This window comes from Phalacrocorax aristotelis, chromosome 19 (genome assembly GCF_949628215.1).
Source record: "Phalacrocorax aristotelis chromosome 19, bGulAri2.1, whole genome shotgun sequence".
NCBI lineage: Eukaryota > Metazoa > Chordata > Aves > Suliformes > Phalacrocoracidae > Phalacrocorax > Phalacrocorax aristotelis.
The window spans coordinates 1,249,919-1,266,007 of NC_134294.1; the positions used below are offsets into that span (position 1 = coordinate 1,249,919).

At 47.2% G+C, this 16,089-nt stretch overlaps 1 protein-coding gene across 12 annotated transcripts in view; it reads left to right on the forward strand.

Moving 5' to 3' along the window:
- Nucleotides 1-16,089, forward strand: part of EIF4G3 (eukaryotic translation initiation factor 4 gamma 3) — a 152,259-nt gene that overhangs the window by 25,978 nt on the left and 110,192 nt on the right. The gene's annotated exons all lie outside the window — the stretch shown is intronic.

Here is a 16,089-nt window from a genome sequence, read left to right on the forward strand (position 1 = left end):
TTTAGTGAATGCATGTGAAAAGTAGTTGTGAAGAGCTTAGCTTGGCTTGGACATCCGAGGTTTTAATTAGCCGAGATGATCTCTGAAGGGCTTTGTTAGTTACGCTGTTCTCAAATGCTTTTTGAATTCTGCAAAATCTATTTTCCCTTTTGTCTTAAGAAAAACTCCATTACCTCTGCAGAATCTTAAATTTTATTAAAGCGCTTGTCTACAGGTCCTTAAAAATGACATTTTGGAACACAGACTTAACCGAAGCGCATTAGATAAAATGTGAGGTTTCGCCTAGCTTCAAGGTAGCTTGCTTTTTGCATTCTGATCATTTGTTGCGAAGGATTGGGTGATTCGTCTGGGTTGGGGTGTACAGGGGTGCCGGTCTGGCTGTGCCTGCCCTCGGCGCCGGTCGCAGAAAACAGCCAAGGTTAGGAAACGGGTGCAGGATTGCGGGGTGGTCCAAGGACGTGGTTAGTAAAACGTCTCCCGGCAGAATTGGTACCCAAATGCTGCAGGTATTGGTGCTGAGCCCCAGTTTTATTTTTTTTTAAAGGAGAAAGTATTGGTTTTTAGTCATAGGTGGAAAAGTCATAAACCCATCGTGTTTATTAGGTGTTGCAAAGTCTAGATAGGACTTTCTTCAAACTTGGATGCAAAGCTTATAAATGCTCCTGAATTGCTGTTTCTGTTACAGTATTTAAGGAATATATTTCAGAAGTATCTGGGGAAATTAAAGTTAGTTTACTGGTAGTGGGTGGCATAACTGCTCTTGAAATGCGTTTTCTTTATGCCACTTTCTGGTTCAGCGTAGCTTTTCCTCACTTGAAAAATAAAGGCTCTGTTCATGCTGCGCAGGTAAGAGCTGACCGCGGAAATGCTTGGCTTGTGTTAAAACCGCTTGGTTGCGTAAGTAGTTATTACAGTTTTAAGTTCTTGTGCCATCAAATGACATTATTCGCTGAGAAATATCTTAGTGCATTGTAATCTTTTTATTTGCTGTGAAGATAGAGAAGGACAAAGAGTGAAATGGCTAGGGAGGAACGGGAAGGGCGGGATGCTTTTAATCTTAAAGTATTATAAAGGATTATGGAATGAGAGCTCTTTATGTGGATAGGGATGCAGTAACTGTTTGAAAGCCACGTGCGGTGTTTTGGGCATCCGTGAAAAATTGTTCAAAGTTCAATCTGCTTAAAAATCTACATCACTCCATATTTTCACTGTGCAACGTGAGGATGCTTTAATTGTTCCTGAATTACAGAGGCTTTAATATCTCCCCATAAACCAGACGGTCTCCAGCATGGAGGTTCATAACGATGATCTAAGTATCTGTGTGCATGGGACCTCTCTAGCGATCGATACGGTTACTTGCTACAAGGAGGGCAAATGCCTGAAAACGCTTCCCCTGCTTGGACCAAGCCGGTGATCTTCGTCCCTGGTGCCTGCAGCTCTGCCGAGGAGCTCCCGGCGCAACCGTCCCGCTCCGCCCGAGGAGCTTTGCCGGGAGCCACACAGCGCATGAGCGCTGGGGAGCTGCCCGTCGGCGCCGCGGGATCCTGGGCCTCAAAACTGGTTCCCACCTCGAGGGACTTCTTCAGCTAATGAAGACATGGGCCCAGTACCCAAGATAATACACCATATCTTGCATAAATTTAGAACAGAGTGCAGCCAATTTCACAAGCTGCTGATAAATTATTCTTTCTCAAGCTGTGCCAGATAACTCCGTGCACTGAAGTAGCACAAGCTGGAGCTTTCTTTCTGAGCAAGGAGTTCTAGACCTGACATCCTCCGGTACCAGCATTGCTTCCTTCTTTGAAGACCTCCATATGAAATGATCTGTCTGTACAACACAAAAGAGGGGGAGCTCTCTGGGTAGCAGCCCCATATGTCTGGCACTAGGGGTTATTTTAAGAAGTCTTGTCCCTTGGTCATGTCCTCTTTTTATTATATAGGCACCCTAAACATATATGCCTATGGAGGAGATGAGCTTTTTAGCAGCTACAAGTGAGGCGTTGATGCCGTGCACAGCAGCTTCTGGGCAGAAGTCTCGTATGGAGGAAGGCTAAATGACAATTATCTCTTGGTTTACCTCTGCAGGGATGAGAGGGAGGACTTCGGCCTTCTGTCTCTAGGTCTGTTAGGTTAAAACCTTCAGGAATTTTTGTTGAAGAACCTCATTCAGTTGGGCGCAGATGACCACCTCCTCCCTTCCCCTCCCTTCTCTTTGGAGTCCTCAGATGACTGGAGGTAACTGCCTACGTGGAGACATGTGCCCTGTGGCTCTTTGTGCCGGCTGGGAATGGCTCGTATATTGAGTTTTGAGAACCCCCTGTGTAGATTTCTATGGTAGATACTTAGATTTTACTTTTTTCCAGTGTTGACGGTTATTTTTTCTTTGTGATGTCCATTAAAAAGATACCCTGCATGTAACTTAGTGCTCAGTGCTCCACTTGATATCACTTTCCCATAAATACTGTGCCTGCCAGTGCACTAGATGGGATAGGGAGTGCTACAGTAATTCATCAGCACCCCTGCTAAACCTTGTCTGTGATCTGTCTGCGCTCCCTGTTCCCCGTGCTGGTAGTCTCCTTTCCCAGCGTGCTTAATCCCTAAACCAGAAACTGGACAATTTAAAATTCCTTGGCGTAGCCGCCTGCAGCTTGGCAGATAACGTCGAAATGCAACTTGACCCGTGAGTAACCTTGTCTTATGTTCGAGTTCTTGAGCGTCGCTGCGTAGCCTTGCACATAGGCGCCCGCGCAGCTGCGCTGGGGCAGCTGTCCGTCACCGCTTGGGTGTTAGTGCACGCCGTGTTTATAGCCACGTCTTTGGTCAAGGGTCGGTGGAGGAATGGCCTGATCCTAAACATCTATCGTGGCTTGGCTTGACTGTAGCAGCTAGGTTTGTGGGTTTTTCTGTTTTTAGCCTATAATGGAAGCATTTGTAGAGGTGTAGCTGCAGGACTTGGACCCGCTCAGTAGGGCAGGATGGGGTTGCGCACCGCAGGACACGGCTCGCGATGGAAGAGGGCCCTCCCCAAAACGTGTTTCCAGAACGTGGGCAAGAACCGGCATGTCCAAGGTGGTATGTAAAACATCTGAAAGATTCAGTGTGTTAACGAGCTAATGAAATGAATTACTAATTAAAGAATTCTAAGACTTCAAATCAGGTACTACCATAGAGAAAAATCTCTGTGTTCAGGGGAAGCCGTGGGAAAACTGTTCTCAGATCGTGTCACTTTTCCCACTTGTTTCCTTTTGCCTTTTCTTTTGTTAATGCATGACAAGCTCTGTGTGCCTGTCCTAGGGCTCGCTGGCGCATGTTGCCTTGAAGCTCATACGGTCCGTGTGGGTGTCTGCGTTCGTTCTTGCCCGTTTGCTCTGAAAAGGAGCGCTCACTGATCTCCTTCACCTAAACAAACTCCATCCCTCTCAGGAATAAGCTGCATCCTACTAAGATTTACCTCCCTGCTCTGTCACATGAAGGACAAATATAAGCTGAGAGGATCACAGAGCTACTTGTGACTTCAGCTGGTGTGAACATGCCCATTGCTTTGCTTGCTTGCTTGCTTTCTCAGAGCTTACAAAATTCATTTTGGCCCCTCGGGGCCGTTACGCCTGGCTCCGACAGAGGCTGCAGCAGCTTGGCAGAGGTGTGGGAACAGGTGAGGAAGCATTAAAGAGCGTTGTGTGTACGCAGCTGAACTTCGTGCCATACCCAGTTCCTCTACTCGAATGCAAAAGAGGAAAAGCCGCTGAGCAAGACGGAGCATCCTGCCTCAGCTGAGAAAGGTGCCGACTTCTGTTTCAAAACGTTGGTTTTTGGATGTCTGGGGTGAAGGCAGGTGCTTTGATGGATGTAGTTTCACATTAGGATTAAAGAGATGTACCCGTGAGCTGCAGCTGAAAGGATTGATCGGCTGTCGCTGGGCTGCGTCTTCATGCTAGCTCCCTTGCCTGGGATGTAGCGATCATGTGAGCATGCAGTGATTTACATCAGCTCACGGAATCGACCGAAAACTTCACCCAGCCAAGAAAAAAAAATCGCTTTCTGTTGAATCACCAGGCTGAGCTGGGACACCAAAGTGTCTCGTGATCGTTAGTCCTTACTGAAGGGAGGTGGCAGAAGCATGTGGGTGTCTTGGGGTGGCTTGCCACCATTTAGCAGCTGGGTTGGTTTTGGGATCCCATGAAACCTGATCCATAGAAGCCAAGTGCTTGTGGCAGGGGCAAGGGAAGCACCGTGCCTGCAGAGATCAATGATTTTGGGTTTTTTTTTTTCCCTTTTCCCGGGGAGACACTGGGTCTACTCTGTGACCTGGAATTGTTCCCTTTTGCCCCTTTAGCAGTGCTGCCAGAAGGTTTCCAGTGACTCTCCAGGGGAGGTGGAGTGTGGGGCTAAATGATCTCTTAAACTGCAAGCTCCAGCATCCCTGAAGTCTCCGTTTCTTTCCCCTACCTGTCCACCCAGACACGAACTGATGGAGGAATTGCTGGAGGCAGGACTTGGGCTTTTCCCTTGCTGATTCTGGTTCTCTTCCAGGATTGTCCCTTGCGCAATGGAAGTGTGAGATGAGCACTGTAAGAGCCATGTAAAAGGGGAAGAGCCACTGACTTCAGTCACTTGCACAATAAATTTTGCTGCTAGAGAAGCTGATACTTTGCTTGAACAGACAGATGAGGGGTTTTATATTAGAAGGGCTGCATTAAGCAAGGTGAGCTCTTTTGTTCTAGAGGTAGACAACCTGCTGGCTGACTCTAAGGCTGGTTTTATTTTTGTCAGGGCCACAAAAATAAGTATTTGGGTGACGGGAACTTCAGAACTGTGTCACATTTCAGGGAATAACAGGGGTGTAAGAGCTCCATAAAATCTTCTAATTAAAAGAAGCGGCTGAGCTCTTTAGGCTTGTGAACTGCCACTAAAATGCTAATTACTTTGCAATGTGAGAATGTCTGGAAGAGCCTCTTGATCAGAAATCATGAAGGCTTCTCCTGTTTGAATCAAGTTCTTGGGTTAGTGTTAGCGTCCGGAGTAGCTCATCCACAAACTGCTGACCCTCCAGCACTGGGGGTGGGAGACCTGCTGCTTTCGTGAGACCGTGCACATGTCTGGATCCTCTGGGAGCACAGAAGGTGATTTAGCAGCTGCTGCCAAACTACAAGATTAATCTTGGGAGAAATATCACTGTCACTGGTCACCTAAAAGCCTATTACTCAGGCAGGTTTAGTGATTTTTAGGTTTTGTATCTGTATTTGTAGCTTCCAGACTGTTAACTGATGGTGCCTTCAAGTCTGCCAGTTAGCAGGGACGGCCTCCTCAGGTGATGAGTGCAAATGGAGGATGGCTTTTCTGTAACTGAGAAGAAAAGAAACTTAAAGCTATTAGTTATTACCTTTATCCTACTGAGATTTTTTCATCCCTCTTATTTTAAGCTGAGTGAGCTGATGCTTTCAATATGGGTCGTCCTACTAGAAGAGATGCGCGTGAGCGTGGGGAACAGCCTCTTCAACCCAAAGCAAACGCTTCCCAACCCACACTATGGTCTCAGCTGTCATACCTGCAATCACCTCGCAGCTCTCCAGCATAGCTGGAGTCACAGAATCACAGAATCCCAGGATTGCGGGGGTTGGAAGGGCCCTCTGGAGCTCAGCCCGTCCCACCCCCTGCTGGAGCAGGCACACCCAGAGCAGGGGCGCAGGGCCGCGTCCAGGCGGGGGGTGAATGTCTCCAGGGAAGGGACCCCACAGCCTCTCTGGGCAGCCTGTGCCCCTGCTCTGGCACCCGCACAGGGAAGGGGTTTGTCCTCATGTTCAGGGGGAACTTCTCGTGTTCCAGCTTGTGCCCGGTGCCCCTTGGCCTGGCGTTGGCCACTATTGAAAGGAGCCCAGTCCCATCCTCCTGACACCCACCCTTCAGATATTTGTAAGCACTGATGAGATCCCCCCTCAGTCTGTCCAGCCTGGAGAAGAGAAAACCCAGGTCTCTCAGCCTTTCCTCACAAGGGAGATGCTCCAGCCCCCTGAGCATCTCCATAGCTCTCGCTGGACTTGCTCGAGCAGTTCCATGTCCTTCCTGAACTGGGGGCCCAAAACCGGACAAATGACAGTCAAAACTATCGCTTCCCAGCTCAGCGCCCTGCTATCCCCAGCTATGCAATGTGAGCTGCATCTGAAATTCCTGGACCGTCTTCATTTCGGGTGATGCCTCAGTAAAGTCCTCTCCTGGCCTCAAGTTAGAGCGTTACGTGTGGTATAATGCAGCAATGCTTCGTTTCCTTACTGTGTGTACCTGCTCCTCCTTTCCGAGCCCTGTCGAACTTCCATCCTTCGAATAAATCTTCCAAGGCTTGCATGATTTGTAAAGCTCTGATGGCTGTCATGCTGTGAATTCAGTTACTGAAGGTTTAGACTGTCGTCATCTCTTACAGAAAAATAATTTCTTAAAGGGGATCTGCTTGCATTCCCATTTGGGAGTGCGAAACAAGCCTCGACAAAACCATTTTGTGCAGTGGTTTAAAGTTGTAATAATGTTTAGGATCATTATGTTTAGGTCAGCTTCAGCAGCTGCCTCTGTGCTTAACACATCCCTGCAGCTTCTGCCATACGCCAGGACGCGCTAAGGGAAACTACAGCAAGAGCGTTGTATGGTGCAACCTCCCCACCGCCGTTCCTGCCTCGTCCTGTCCTTTAGGCCGATGTAGTTGTTGGCGTGGCTAGGTGGTGAACAAAGTTTGGAAGAAAAGGTTCATTTTAATCCAAATCCGCTCTGGTTGACCGAGCGGTGGTGACTGGGCTCGCGCTGGCACGGGGCAAGTAGCCGTGAGAGGCCAGGGCCACCTCTTTGGCAGCACTGCTGCCAGATGATGTCTTAACACTAGATCTCCTCATATTGTGTCCTGCCCGCAGGCGCCTGCTATTTAGATTACACCTTCATGACAGTAATTTGCCTTTAATGCCACCTGACTTCTTGTAGATGCTATCTGTGACTTCCTTTGCCCTGAGGAGCCTTGAGAGCGGAGTCTTGCCTGTCCTCTCTTTCAGGTTAGGGATTGGCTTGGAATAGCTCTGAGTGCTTCCAGTCACCTGAGTTGCTTGCTTTCTGAATCAGTTCCTCCCCTGGAAGGAACCTGGTGCTGGATTTGGATTTTTAAAAGGTGAAATGAAAAGTCTGAGAGGAGGAACTGAGCGTTAGGAGGTGAGTATTGAGAGTTCGGGTATGGAACTGCTGTGCCATAGGGAGAGGGCAATTTAAAAACTGATTTCCTTACGCATCCCTGTCTTGGTGTTCTGGTAACCTTGGTGGTTTCTTGACCCACAGACCTTTTGCAGTTGCCTGGCCTGCAGTTGCAGTAGCTGGAAATGGGTTCTCCAAGCACGTAGCCCCATTTTTGATAGCAGGTTGACATACACCTTGCCCAGGTCACATTTGATGTCATTTATTCCCAGCACATGGATGGTGGCTGGGGGCACACGGCTCTCGCCGAACCAACACCGCGGGGATGCGGGCTTTCTTCCCCATTTTTATATACCGATGAATCACCTATAGAGGTGCGTGTACACATTGTAGGATGCTTACAAATACACTGACTGCTGGGACTACACATATTGATCAGTTCGTACGTGTTTTAAGAAATAAGGAAATGACGTCTTGGTGTAGATCTTCAGATGATAAACAAAAATCCAGGTTTGCCTTTAATATACAGATGTAGGGAGCAGCAACACCTAAACCCCTCATTCCCACGCCTTGCTGTCTACATTGGGCAGAAAGCAAAGAAAAGCTTAATAACTGATCAGAGCAGCAGGGCCCCCCACCCCCAGCAGATAAGATCTGTAGCAGTTCTGTGTAATAGTACGAGATAGCTAGCCCAGTGTCACACGGCATGACACATGCCTGCTCATGATTTATTTGGTGTGTTTTGGAGTGCAGGCTTTGTCTGGCACCTTTCCTGTGACTTACGGCAGACCCTCCAGAGCTCAGGCTGTTTTAGTGCTTCTCACCAAGGCTCACCCTGTTGAGCCTTTTCCTCGACCTTAATACTTTGGGCTCTTTATAAGGTCCCTGTCCTGGGGTTGTGGCTAGAGGACCATGAGAGATCACTCCGAGCAGTAGGAGTGGTGGCCGAGCAGGGCAGGACTGTTGAAGACTAATGGGGCTGTTGCGAGTTCCTGAGCGTAGCCTGTTTTCTGCAGCGTAATGGGAGTTTTAATTAACATGGACAAGTACAATCATAAATAACCCTCCTAAAATTAAATGGAATTTTAAGGCTACATCGGCATATTCCCCATGATGCCATTGCCTCTCTGGAGAGGTAATACCTTGACTTTCTGGCTGAAGGGAGCTGATGAAATCTATTGACTTTTCCATCTCTTAGAAGAGTCCATATATTGTAAGAATAAAATATAAATTTAAAAAATATGGAAGTGGCTGGTGTTTTATGGAGGAGAGTGGACTACATTAGGCTAAAACAAGTCAGCTATTGAGAAGTCTTCTGTAGCTGAGGAGGAGATGCTTTCCTGGCACGTTGTTCACCTTGCGTTACCCGAGCTGGCACAGACAGGATCCACGGTGCCTTTGTGGCTTATTTTTTCTTTCAATATATTTTGCAGCTTGGTCCAAACCTGGATTTAACCTTATTCAGGCTGTGCTTTGAAAACCTACCTCTTGGAGATGCTGTGGTTAAAAATACGCATAGGACAAGGTTCCCAGTTACAGAAATATTCAGTCCACCGCTTCCAGACCTGCCTCCCCACCCACAACCTCACGCTTCGAGGAAAACCCCAGCAGGGTTAGCGGGGTTTAGACACAGTTTCTTCTACCTCAGACAACCTTTCTAGGTCTAAGCTGAAAATAGACGATTTGCGTTGCTGCTTGGGTTGCAGTTGAAGAAGACAGAGATGAAGTAACAAAATCAGGTTGCCCTTAGAAACGCATTTGTACTGGGCAAAATAATTGATTGGGTTTCTGTGGCGTTTGCACTGATCTGGTATATTGGCTGACAGCTCCCCTGATAGCTCACTCCTGACGGCTTGCTGGCTGAACGAAATGCATCAGGGTGGGGTGAGGTCTGGGGATGATTTACGTGCTGGTGAGCTGTCTCCAGTTCTTTTTAATTTAGAGATGCAAAACTGAGCCTGAAAGTAATGAGCTCTAGATAATTAGGTGCTCGTCTGCAGGTGTAACTATTGCAGCTGCCTACAGCTGGTGCTCTTTAATATTGCTGATTTGATTTGAAAGCATTACGGAGTGAATGAGATGTTGGAAATGGTTAATTTGCAACAGAGAGGGTTTTTTTTTCCTGTTGTTATCTTCCCTCTAACCCCCAGCCTTACTTTGATGCTCCTCTTTGGCTTGACTATGAGACGTATCACACGTGGACCAAAGCCTAAAAAGGAAATGATGGTGATAAGTAGCAAAGTGTTGGATTACACAGCGATGATGTCTGGTGTGTATCAGAGACTGACGGAAGGCCTGATCTAATTTATCATCATTAATGATTAGCCAGATGGGAAGTAGTATCTCGAATTCCTGCTTTGGTATTAGATGGGTTGTGAAGGCATTGCTAATGCAAAAAACGTGGCGCAGTACGTTACCTGCACGTCAGGAGGGTGAGCGAGGGGCAAAAACACGTTGCAGAGTGGATGTGCGTGCGAAGAAAGACTTTGGAAATAGTTATTTTGTGGAATGGGTATTTAAAAAAAATCATGTAAGTTGGAGGCTTTGGAGATGTGCTCGGGTATAAACAGAACGTGCACTTTGAAGGTGGCTGCTGCAGCGCAGCTTTCGCAAGTTTAGTCAGGAAGAAGCGCTGGGTTACGCGTCAGGCGTTTTGTGCCACCCTGAAGTTTGGAGGTGCAGTCGGACGTGGAGCCGCGAACGGCAGCATCCGCAGATACAGAGCAGCCTTCATCGGAGCACCTCCGAAACGTGTCGGGACTCACTCATGAAGGGGAAGGAGGAGAAATTTGAATAGCTGGAGGATGCTGGACCCCAGCAGCGGCGCTGCTGGAGGAAGCAGAGGGAGATCGCACTTTTCAGGAAGCATTTGAAGGTCAGGTTTTCCTTCCAAGCTGCAATTTTCAGAGGAGCCGTGGAAAGCTTGTCTTCCAACAGCTATTGAGGTTCATTGGGCTTTGTGTCCCCCTTTTCTTCTGAAAGCTCTCGCTGCTGCCCCGTTCCTATTCAGTTCAGTGCAGGCGCAGATCGGGTGACATTATGTGGCAGGCAGCAGGGAAAGGAAGCGTTTGGGATCATTTGAAAGCTAGTGCTGAGATTAATGACACGTAATTAGGTAAAAAGCTTAAGATTAATTTCGAGAAAAGTTTTATTATGGGAAGAGTATTCGTTTAGAGTATGGCATAAGCTGGGACGAGTAGCGAAATCCTCGCTGCTTGTAACATTTGGGTCTGGACAAAGTTCGGGAGATGATACTTTAATGAGGAGCACTTAAATGGCAGCCTTATCGCGAGCCTTATCGCTTTCGGTTACCGTCAAATAGTTCAAACGGGGAGCAAGGAAAGAGTCCTGCAGTCGGTAATTTTGGACGAGGCAATTGCAGTTCATAAAGGAGCCAGTGAGACTGCGTGAAAGATCAACAATATTTATGGCAGTACATTTCAGGGGCAAAAGCAAAAGATAAATACCTTATTTAAGGTATTTGTTACAAGTATAAAATAGGCCATAAATGAGAACTTAAAGAGGATTCGATGTTATCGTTTAATACACAAAATAACCTGAAGGATTAAAAAGGCAGTTTACACAAACACTTCATTGATCCACTTAAAATTTATATGTTTGACAAATGGCAATTCAGCTGTGAACATTGAGTACACGTGTTGCAGTTAGGAGCTTTATATTAGGCCATAAAACGTTGAAACAAGCTTAATAATAGCTTTTGCCATAAGATTCTTCTGGGTACGAGTCATTACAGAAGGTGGTGAATCCTGGAAGTATGGTTTGCATTTATTTACAGGAATAGGAGCACGATGATGTACTGCTCTGTTACGTAGCTTGGTAATTTTAAACAATAAACCCCCTTTTTGCCACTTTACAAACACCTTTTATCGTGTTCCTTTATTTCTAAAACACTTGACTAGCCAGAAGTATGTCATTAATATCAGAATTAAGTATTGGTGTGAAGCTGACGCCGCCTTTTAAGGAATTCTCCACCTGTGGCTCTTAACTTTGACCATATTTCCGAGTGCTCGTGCCAGCAAAAAGTTGTATTTATTTTTTTCCCCTGTTACAATAACAGAAAACAGCAAACACTGAAACACCCCCCCATTCGGTTTTGACCTGTGATACAGTCAGGGCTCTGAATCATACTTTATTTTGACATCTCATCCTGTTGCGTGAGACCCGTTGCATCCATCTAAGGAAACTAAAATAAACCCACTGTTTTAACACAGAGGGCCAGCTCATTCCTTTGAGGTTCGACCAAAAGGCATGGCCCCCTTGTCAGGAATCCACTAGCAAAAGATAAAAAAGAGCCTGAACAAGGGGGAAAAAAACCCAAACCCACCCTAAAATGAAACGAGGTGTCGGCAAGGAAGGGAGATGTTAGGTGTCTGGGCTGCGTGCAGTTCCTGGGGCTGGGATATGCCGTTGGATATAGGCAGCGGAGGGATGGAGAGGGCTGAGCTGTGAGTTGCCATTTCATTAGGTTCTTCTTAAGCCTTTAAGCATTTTCCGAAGTCCTTGAATTGGTAATATTAAATTTTGTAGTATTAATTATCTCTCATTATTAGCAAGAGCTGCTTAGCTATGAAGGGCATAAGGTGCTAGATCCCTGTAAGGCAGCTGAAAAAGCGGAGCCGACAGGGACACCGGGGGAAGCCAGCATGTGTCTTTGTAATTACGGGCTTGATTCTGCCCTTAGTCCCTCTGTACATGGGGTTGAATTATGGTTGCACGGGCAACATTAATCCTCCCTTTTCCTACGTCTGGAGTTGTTTGCTTTATAACTTTACTTTTTTTTTCCTCCTTGGATGAGGTTTGTTTGGTTGCAGTAAGTATTTCAGCATGGAGAGAGAGGGATGGCACTGTTTCGATCTCATATATTTATCTGTTTTCACATGTGACATGTCACTTGGTGGAGTTTGGGTTTTGTTTTTTAAAGCTGTAGTTTGTTTTACCAGCTTTCCTTCCCTTGGCTTCTGACACGGGACCTGTCAAAAGAGGCATTTATTTGGAAGGGAAAATTGATTCACCAAGTACTTGCTAATTCAAGGGGCTCGTGGCGGTGTGCGTTGCTGCGTTTGGGGGTAGCGAGCGGGAGGCGGAGGCAAACAAGTTGCAAAATTTCTTGCTGAGGAGTTTGCGCTGCGATTTATTTCTCCTTCCAATAGGGAGCTTGAAGCTTTCCAAGCTCTTCGTACATTGCAATGCAGATTTCTAAAACACAACATGCTGTAGGTGAGTTTGTCTTTTTACCTCATGCTTTCTTTTGTAAGCCTGGTTTGATTTTTATCCTATATGAACTTGCTAAAAGGAGCCTGATGCTACCTGCCATCCCTTCTCCGCTGCATGCACAGCAGAAAGATTTATGAAGCAGAGGGGTTTCTGCAGCGTGGAAGCGCTTGGTACAAAACCCCACCAAGGTATCGCTAAGACCCCCATTGCACTACCTCTTTAAGACCACAAGCGTGCTACGAGAGCTCTGCTTGCGAGGGCGAGAGGCGGGCAGGAGACAGAAGTCATCCCCGGCAGCGCGGATGCGGCCGTGGGCTTCGCTGCCGGCGAACACGGGGAGAAGACTCGGCGCTTGAGCGGGCTCGCTACCGAAGCTCTCCGGGAGCTCGCTGCCAGGTGGGGTCGAGCATGCCGAACAAAAGGCTCTGCCCAGCGAGCAGAGGACAGGGGCTGCAAAGGATGGGGTGGTGCGGGGGAAGTTTCAGCAAGCTGCTGTGACTGGCATAGCTTTTTCCCTTTTAACCTTTCAAGCGAGCCCTTGTGGTTTCTGAACCTGCTAAATTCGGTGCTTCTGCCGTTCGGATGTTCACCCCCTGCATTTTAATTGCATGTTAAATAGAGAAGAGGCCGCAGAGGAGAAACATGTTCTTTTAACAGCTCTCTGCCATCAAATACCTCTCTACTCATAGGGTTTTTTAAAAATTCCTTGCACCAAAAAGCGGAAAGAAGTGCTTGAATTTGATGTGGTTTCTTGCCCTTCTGTAATATTGCTTGATGGTTTTATCTTGTGTTGTTTCGGTCATTTAATACACAATTTCAGTACGAGCAGGGACACGCATCGGGATTATCTAACCCCAGGGGTAGCTGGTGGGAGACTTGCTCCGTTTCCGTGCAGGGTTAAAAATGGTTAGTTCTGGAATGGTTTTTGTGTAATGCGATTGCGTACGTGCCCTTGGGTACCCCCAGATACTTTTATTCAGGTGAGAAGGTGCTTACTCGTTACCGTCAGCTGAAGAGAAGAAAGAGGCCATCAGTGCATGCTCAGGATAAAATGGTTGCGGGTTGCTGAAAATGAGCTTAGGTGAGCAGCACTGATTGAGGGGAAATGAATCCATTTTGGGAGAAAATGTAATAGTATTTTTTCTTTCTGCCTCCCATCTTGGAAGCAGAACAGAGCAGAAAAACCTGTACAAATGCTTGCTGTAAGAGCTAATTTTTCTGCATGTTTTCAGGTTAGTCACTGCTGTAAAAGCACAGAGAAATCTTGCGGTATTTCAGTTTTGTAGCATGATTAGAACAGGCCGAGATTTCAGGGATTTCCGCAGTTCCTCCTGACTTTTATTTGACTCTGCGTTTGTCAGTGCCTCCGAATGCTCTGGCTGACGGGCAGCTCTAGTCTGGGGTTTTTTCTGTAATCGCTTTACAGAGAAGTCGCGTATTCTCCCTCTCCTCAGAGCGTGGCTATGGCTGTCTAATTAAAAGAGATCCTCTTTTTATGGAGACTTTTGGTTTCAAGAAAAATTCTGTTTCCTTTCTGACCGGTGTTACTATCTTTGCCTGCCTTCTCCCACTGGGTCTTTAATAGCTCCTGAAATTCCCTGGCTTGTAATCACTGCTGCAGCCAGATGGGGACTAGGTGGAACTCCCATTGCATCTGTGCCTGCTTCTATTAATCTGCCAGAAGTATCTCACTTACGTGGATTTTTAAATATATATTTCATGAGTTAATGAGCCCTAAACAGCAACGAAGAGAATCCAGTCAGTGCTACCCACTGGCTGCCGTCCTTCTGGTTTTTGGTGTGATGCTGATGGAGGAGGGAGAGCTGTAAAGCATCTTTCAGCCCGACACAGCATGAAAAGCGGAGACTGTAGTTCCACTTTACTAACCTGCCGGCTGCCGATATGATTTAAGAGGTTCCCCTTGCTCCTGCTCTTCTGATCCATCGCCCGCCTGGTCTTTTTTCCCTGCGGTAATGGAAGGAGCTCTGAAAACGGTGTGAGGTTTGGGTTTGGCTTTGCTTTTCCATGTGCCCACCCTCCCTTCCCACCCTCCCGGATCATTTCAGAGCGTGGCTGCACGAATGGTTGAATCAGTGCAGCTGACGAGGGTAATGGGGGTGGCAAGGATATAGGGGGAGGAAGAGGAGGGAGGGCACAGGATCCTGCTGAATTGGATCTAAGCATGCCGGAACAGTAACATGAAAGAGCTGCCTGAATTATTCAGCACATCGCTGTTTTCTTCGCACTGTGGTTAATTACGTGCTGCAATAGAGCCAGGCTGGGTTGTAGTTTGACACTTAAACTTTACCGCGTGTGATGGGGGCAGCGGGAGGGCACCGTTCGTGCAGTTTGCATCGCACCTCGGCTTGTGCAGCTCTAGATGGTACCGAAATCTCTGTGTAGTGAAAGGAGTGCTCCGGAGGATGGTTTGCTGTGGACGTGGAGGAGATGCTGCTGGATGAGGTTTCGCTTCCCACCTGCCTGCCGTGACGCACTCGCGTCCCGTGGTGGAGCCTCCCGTGCTGTCGCTCTTAACCCGCTTCTAGGAAAAAGAGCCTCGTTAGCAAGAGTCTGCTGATGAACTTTTGCGGTCACCCTGGCTCACTTCTGTGATAACAGCAACTGTTAGCCCGGGTTGGACTCCTTTGGCAGATGTAAGGGGAAGGAGGGAAGTCCCTTCTCCCAGGGGGGCAGAATCAAGCTCTAGGAGGCTTGCAGGGAAGTGGTAACCTTCCCACCGGCCCAGCTCTGTGCAGAGAGTCAGTCTATAGATGCCAGAAGTTACTGGAAATAATCGCGTTCTCCAACCATTGTATTTCATTAAGGCTTACTGGAATTTAAAGGGTTTTTGTCCCTATCAGTCTGGCACCCAGGTTAAGTCCTTTGGTAAAAAGGACTGAAAAGGTTTCTTTTTAATCTTGATGGGAACCGTCGCTTTGCAGAAGTGATCTTAAATGGCAACCCCAAACTCTGAAAATTCATTTAACCCGCTCGTTCCTTGAGGCAGCTCTTCCTGGGTACAAAAAGAGAGGTTACTCTGCTCAAAGAAGATTATTTTCTCCTGGCTTATATAAGTTCTAAAATAAGAAAATAAATCCCAACCTTCTCAGGGACGAAACAGTTTTTCCAAACTCGGGAGCGATCCCTTTTGAAGCAGCGATTGCTTCAATTAATTGTCAAAACCGCCTCGAGACTGGAAATCTTGGCTGTGACAAAAGGGTGGCAGCGTAAAACCGAGCCTCCGCCCTGTCCTATCAGAAGATGGTTGGGGTGGGTGCGCAGGGAACTTGTGAGTTTTCGTTCTGTCTTGCGGCGTGTTTCTAATCCTCCTCTCCCCGATTTTTGGCTTTCTGTCGGTGTTTTCCGAAACTCAGGAATGAATGTAAGATCCTCAGGATGAAGGCTAAGAGTGGCGCCTCGGCTCTGGTTAAGTCTGGGGCAAATCTCATTGCTTCGCTGAGGTTAGGATTTAACATCGAATTTTGTTGTTAAAAACCTCTTTGTTTTATCAACTGATACCACTTACGCGTGAGCTGGCAAGTCTGCAAACCGAAGGCAAGCCTTAGACCCTGAAACTTATTTTTTTTAAAAGCAAAAAAAGAGATGTAGGCTGAGGGAGCACCGTCTTGGGAGCCAGAGGTGCCAGATCCTCATCTCAGTTCTCTCAATCTGGAGCTGGCCGTGGGCGTCCTG